The sequence below is a fragment of the Cavia porcellus genome, unplaced genomic scaffold (genome assembly GCF_034190915.1).
Source record: "Cavia porcellus strain 051 isolate PalLab524CR breed Dunkin Hartley unplaced genomic scaffold, mCavPor4.1 scaffold_9, whole genome shotgun sequence".
Classification (NCBI taxonomy): Eukaryota; Metazoa; Chordata; class Mammalia; order Rodentia; family Caviidae; genus Cavia; species Cavia porcellus.
Window position 1 is genome coordinate 79,242,809 of NW_026947492.1, and position 6,072 is coordinate 79,248,880.

General features: G+C 52.8%; 1 long non-coding RNA gene across 1 annotated transcript; it reads left to right on the plus strand.

Annotated features, from left to right (window-relative positions):
• The first annotated feature begins 509 nt into the window (after nucleotides 1–509).
• Nucleotides 510–5,177, plus strand: LOC134477728 (uncharacterized). The gene is made up of 2 exons (XR_010049904.1): nucleotides 510–1,105; nucleotides 4,128–5,177. It is a non-coding gene; the product is annotated as an uncharacterized LOC134477728 (long non-coding RNA).
• Nucleotides 5,178–6,072: the final 895 nt, after the last annotated feature.

A 6,072-nucleotide genomic window follows, 5' to 3' on the forward strand; every position in this document is an offset into this window, starting at 1 on the left:
CATTTCTGTTGTCTCTCAGCGACTTAGTGAATGCTTGTTTGCTGGTAGCTTTGAGCATGCAAGGTAAGTGCTCCACCACGGTCTGCACCTCTGGAGTATGGCAGGTGTCTTCTGTACAGTGACTAAAAATGACAGAGGAGGGTAGAGACAAAGGAAAACGCACAGGGGTGTTACAGGCTGGTCACCGTTGTGGTCAGGACACAGCCCCTGGAGATGCTGCCCAATGAGAATCCAGTTCTCCCTCTTTAGCTCTGTGACCATGACCATCCATTAAGTCATGCAAACACTCCAGGGTCTCAATATTGTCACCTGAACACCAGAAATGGTGATTACTTCTGTCTACACCATAGGTTGGGAGGACCAAATAATATATGCAAATATGAAAAGCACCAGAAACTTTCCCAGCACAGTGGAGTCTGCTGGCTTGGTTTAATGATGATGATGAAGAAGGAGGAGGAGGAAGAGGATGAGAAGAAGGGGGAAAGGGAAGAAAGAGGAGATGAGGAAGAGGGACAGGAACAGGAGGAGGAACAGGAAGAGGAATGTTGGGAGCCACAGCCCCGAGCCCGGTCGCCTCACTTGGCGGACGTGAGGCCTGTAGTAAAGAGTAAAGCCTGAGGTAGATTACCCCTCCCATCGAGCACGTTAGTTTCCTGCTTACCGCGTAAGCAACCCGCTCAACAATATAGTCTGCCTGGCAACTGATGATGTTAGCCAATCAGCTTGCCTTGCTCACTTTAACATGATTGGACACTGTACCCGTATATATACCGGTGCCACCCCTGGGCGGAAGTAGAAGCCAGATAGAAGCCCGGAAGTAGAAGCCCAAAAGGAGCCGCGGAGAGCGGACCGGTAGAGGCTTTGGGGCAGACTGAAGCACAAAAGGAGCCGCGGGGAGCGGACCAGAGGAGGCTTCAGCTGGGAGAACCCAGGGCAGGCTGTATGGAGAAGGAAAATAAAAAGAAAAGGTTGTCCACTACCAGACTTTGTCGTGTGTCCTTCCTGCCGGCCGGGAGCGGACATCGACATTTGGAGGCCCGCCCGGGGACTGATCACCCCCGCGACGTGGAAGTGGACAACGCTCCAGTACAGAGCTGCGAGACAGGTGAGTTGGGGATAAGCCTGGGCTCTGGGTGGCGCGCACCTACAGGGCTTTTAGACTCCCCTCAGGCTCACGCGTAAGTGGCGGATTCCTTGGGCCTCACGCGGTGAGTAACATATTAAAAGATGGGAAACATGTTAGGTAGCAACACTAAGAGCGAGGGTGGTTGTGGAGAAAGCTCTCAAGAGCTTACAAAAGTACGCAGGGTATCTGAGCAGGCCCAGTCAGGGAGCTCCCGAGAGGGGTCCGTCAAGGGGAACAAAGATGCTAAGGAGGAGGACGGGGCTCTAGCCTCGGAGTCGTCTGACTCCGAGGACGAGGGAAAGTTGAATGGCAGGGAGGCCAAAGAGACCAGCTGTCAGGAGCCTAAGTCGCTCAATAAGGAGTCGCAGGGTTCTTTTCCAGCGTTGCCCCGCGAATTGCGCTCTGCTCAACCTGGTCTGCGGAGGAGTAGAGAGCTCCTGAGCGCTCCCCGGCGCGAGAGGGAGGCAAAGCCTTCCACCCCAACTTGGGGGCCGTTTCCGGAGGCGATTCCTCGCCACGAGGCGGCCGCCTGGGAGCTCTCTCCCCTTTCACCAGAACAGGAAGTGATGCACGGGCCCCCATTTTCCGCCCAATCACGGCCGCTGTCTTATGCTCCGCCACCGGCGGGTCGGTATTTTTACAGGCGGCTTTGGCAGGGGGGACGCTTGTCTCATGAGGTACATCCACCTGGGATAGATAGTGGCCCCTACGAGATATTTCCTGTACAAGTAGCTATGGGCCAGGGACGCAATGTATGGGAGCCTTTTGAGATAAAACAGATTAGAGAACTTAAAAATGCAGTTACAACCTTTGGGCCGACTGCGCCTTACACCATTGCCATGCTGGAGAATCTGTCTTCTGGGCCCCTCACCCCCGCGGACTGGATTCAGCTGGCAAAGGCGTGTCTGCCCTCGGGCAGTTACCTGGATTGGCGAGCCTGGTACGCAGAGTTCTCTGCAGAGCAGGCTGAGAGAAACGCCAATCGGGGAAACCGGGGGTGGAACAAAGAAATGCTTATGGGAGAAGGTCGGCACGCTGATGACCAGACCCAGTTCCCCGGCGCTGTCTATGAGCAAATCAATGCCATAGGACTCCGCGCCTGGAAGCAAGTAAGTGGTGCTGGAACAGCCTCCTTGTGTCTTTCAAAAATAATTCAGGGTACCACAGAGCCATTTGTTGACTTTGTGGCCCGAATGCAAGATGCTGCCGATAAGATATTTTCTGATCCGGGAGTGGCTCGACCGCTGGTAAGGCAGCTGATTTTCGAACAGTGTACAAAGGAGTGCAAGGCAGCGATAGCTCCTCATAAGAACAAGGACCTCAATGCCTGGATTAGGATATGCAGAGAGATAGGGGGGCCGCTCTCCAACTCGGGAGTGGCTGCTCTCCTGGCCGCGGCTGTACAGCAGAGGGGACCTCGCGGGTTAGAAGGGGAATGTAAGGCTAAAGGGTGTTTTGCCTGCGGGGAGCCAGGACACATTAAACGTCATTGCCCAAACAATGCAGATGCTAGGCCTCGCCCTAGGAATGAAGAACCATATGTTTGTGGGCGATGCAAAAAGGGATCACACAAAGCTGAGGAGTGTAGGTCAGTCTTTGATGCTCAGGGCAACCGTATTTGTGGACGAGATGCTAGAGGGCCAAAAAACGGCCAGAGGGGGCCCCCTTCACAGACGGGCCCCCGCCCCAGAGACAGGACAGCTCAGGGTGGCAGCCTTCAACAAGGGCCACCCCTGGGTCAGCAGGTGTGGACCTCAGTGTCGCCTCCAGACTTATATGGGTGTTCATCTTGTCATTTGTCACTCAGCACCCTATAATTTTTCCAAAGGTTACTGCCTCTGAGCCATTAGTCCCAGCAACTACAATATACACAGATGGCTCCAAGACGGGGATAGGCGCCTATGTGATCCTAGGCAAGCCCCCGGTTACCATACAATTTAAACCAGATCAGCCTCAGGTGGTAGAACTGCAGATCGTTAAAATGATTCTTGAACGGTTCTCAGAAGCCATTAACATTGTCTCCGATTCTAGGTATGTGGTCAATGCTATGCAAGTGCTTGAGACTGCCAGTTTAATTAGATCCACTTCCACAGTGGCTGGACTGTTCCTGTCTATCCAGACATTGCTTCAAAACAGACACCATAAGGTCTTCACCACCCACATAAGAGCACATACATCCCTGCCGGGGCCCATGGCACAGGGGAATGCGGCTGCTGACACTGCCACTCGCCCGTTATGGATTTTTACCTTACTAACACCAATCGAGCGAGCCCGTGCCTTCCATGATAAGTTTCATGTTAATGCCAGGACACTAGCAAACCATTTCCATGTTTCTAGAGCAGATGCACGAGATATCGTGCGACTATGTGACTCCTGTGCCACATACAAACCTGCCATACCGATGGGAGTAAACCCTCGAGGTTTGATCCCTGGTGATGTTTGGCAGATGGACATCACACATATACAGGAGTTTGGGACTCTTAAATATGTTCATGTTTCCACAGACACCTGTTCTCACGTCATATTTGCAACAGCAGAAACAGGTGAAAAAGTGTCTAATGTGATCAATCATTGCCTGGCGGCTTGGGCCGCATGGGGCAAACCAAAAATATTAAAAACTGATAATGGACCAGCCTATATAGGCAAAGCCTTCAATGAGTTCTGCAAAATGATGGAGGTTCAATTAAAACATGGTATCCCATACAATCCCCAAGGTCAAGAAATCATTGAGAGGGCTCATAGAAGCCTCAAAGAAATTTTACAAAAACAAAAAGGGGGAGTAGGCCAAGGCCTGGCCCCAAAGGCACGATTATCCATGGCACTATTCACACACAATTTTTTAAATTTAAATAATGATAATCGCTCCCCAGCTGTGGAGCACTGCAACCCTTCCCCCAACCATAAAGGGTGGGTGAAGTGAAAAGATGTCCTGACAGGACAATGGATGGGCCCGGATCCGGTAATCAGCTGGAACCGAGGCGCGGTTTGTGTTTTCCCACAGGAATCGGGACGAGAACCACTGTGGATACCGGAGAGACTGACACGGACAACAAAGCCCTCGACTAAAGATCAGACCTGCCCTACTGGAGATCCATCACAGACCAACCAACAAGATGAATAGAAATAGCGGTAGCCCAAAATGGACAAGAAGATCCTCAGGCATATGCATGGCTCGCTCGCCTAGCCTACGACCGAGTCTAGGGACGGTGAGCTTCCCACACTCCTCCTCTAAAAAATTATGATATAGCAGGGTAGATGAGTCAATGACGGGTAAGAGCATGCCTCCCCAGCATGACTCGACCTAAGCCAGGCCCTACCCCATCCTGCACGTAAGCCGCTGGACTGTTAGATGCTGCCCAGGTCTAAATTTCTCTCCGAGGGGATTTCTTTACGGAGAGAAAATGAGTGTAAGCTTGTGTGCATCCAGGTTCCGTCCAGTTTGTGCCTGGCCCTAGAAAAAGGACGAGGGCCTCAGGGCCTTGGCAGACCATGGGACGGCCGACCAGGGTCTAAGCCAAGGACCTACGGTGGGCCTACGCATAGGGCATAAGCCTCTGCACCCAGTCCAGGAAGGGCTACGATGCGCACATTCATAAAAAATAAAAAAGGGGGAGATGTTGGGAGCCACAGCCCCGAGCCCGGTCGCCTCACTTGGCGGACGTGAGGCCTGTAGTAAAGAGCAAAGCCTGAGGTAGATTGCCCCTCCCATCGAGCACGTTAGTTTCCTGCTTACCGCGTAAGCAACCCGCTCAACAATATAGTCTGCCTGGCAACTGATGATGTTAGCCAATCAGCTTGCCTTGCTCACTTTAACATGATTGGACACTGTACCCGTATATATACCGGTGCCACCCCTGGGCGGAAGTAGAAGCCAGATAGAAGCCCGGAAGTAGAAGCCCAAAAGGAGCCGCGGAGAGCGGACCGGTAGAGGCTTTGGGGCAGACTGAAGCACAAAAGGAGCCGCGGGGAGCGGACCAGAGGAGGCTTCAGCTGGGAGAACCCAGGGCAGGCTGTACGGAGAAGGAAAATAAAAAGAAAAGGTTGTCCACTACCAGACTTTGTCGTGTGTCCTTCCTGCCGGCCGGGAGCGGACATCGACAGAGGAAGAAGAAGGGGAACAGGAGGAGGAAGAGGAAGTGGTAGAGGTAGACTTGCCTGACCCCGGTTCTGAGCTGACGGGTTGGGGCCGGTGTGTGAATGTACAGCAGCTGCAGAATGGGCTGGCTCCAGTGTCATTGCTAGATCTGGGGAGGAAGGGAAACCTCACCTGTGGCAGGGCAGGCGGCAGGCGGGTGCGCAGGTGAGAGGCAGTGCTGCCACAGGTGCAGGGTTAGACTCCCACTGTGCAGGGTTAGACTCCCACAGGTGCAGGGTTAGACTGACTCTCACAGGTGCAGGGTTAGACTCCCACAGCACAGAGTTAGACTCCCACAGGTGCAGGGTTAGACTGACTCTCACGGGTGCAGGGTTAGACTCCCACAGCACAGAGTTAGACTCCCACAGGTGCAGGGTTAGACTCCCATGGTGCGCGGTTCCTCTGCAGCTGTGATGCATGCATAGCATGCTATAGCAGTGAACCGGAACTAACAACCAGCCACAGTGATTGCCTCTTCTGTGCTTTGGTGTTAGAGTTTTCTCCGAATACCAATGAAAATTATTAACAGGCCACAAAATGTGCTTCATGTGCCCAGCTATGAGCCACCCAGGAACTCGGGAAGCGTGGACCCTTGTGGGTGCTGCTCATGTTTCCCGCCAGCCTATGGGAAGTTGGGAGAATGTCTGTGATGACCAAGTGTGAATTTGGGCACATTCCAGTAAGTCCTGTATTGAGTACTTGTGTCAGGTGTGTGTGTGTGTGTGTGTGTGTGTGGTATCAGGCTTGAGCCCAGGGTCTTCTCACAGAGCTACATCTACCGCCCTTTTTATTAATTTTGTGATAGAATCTC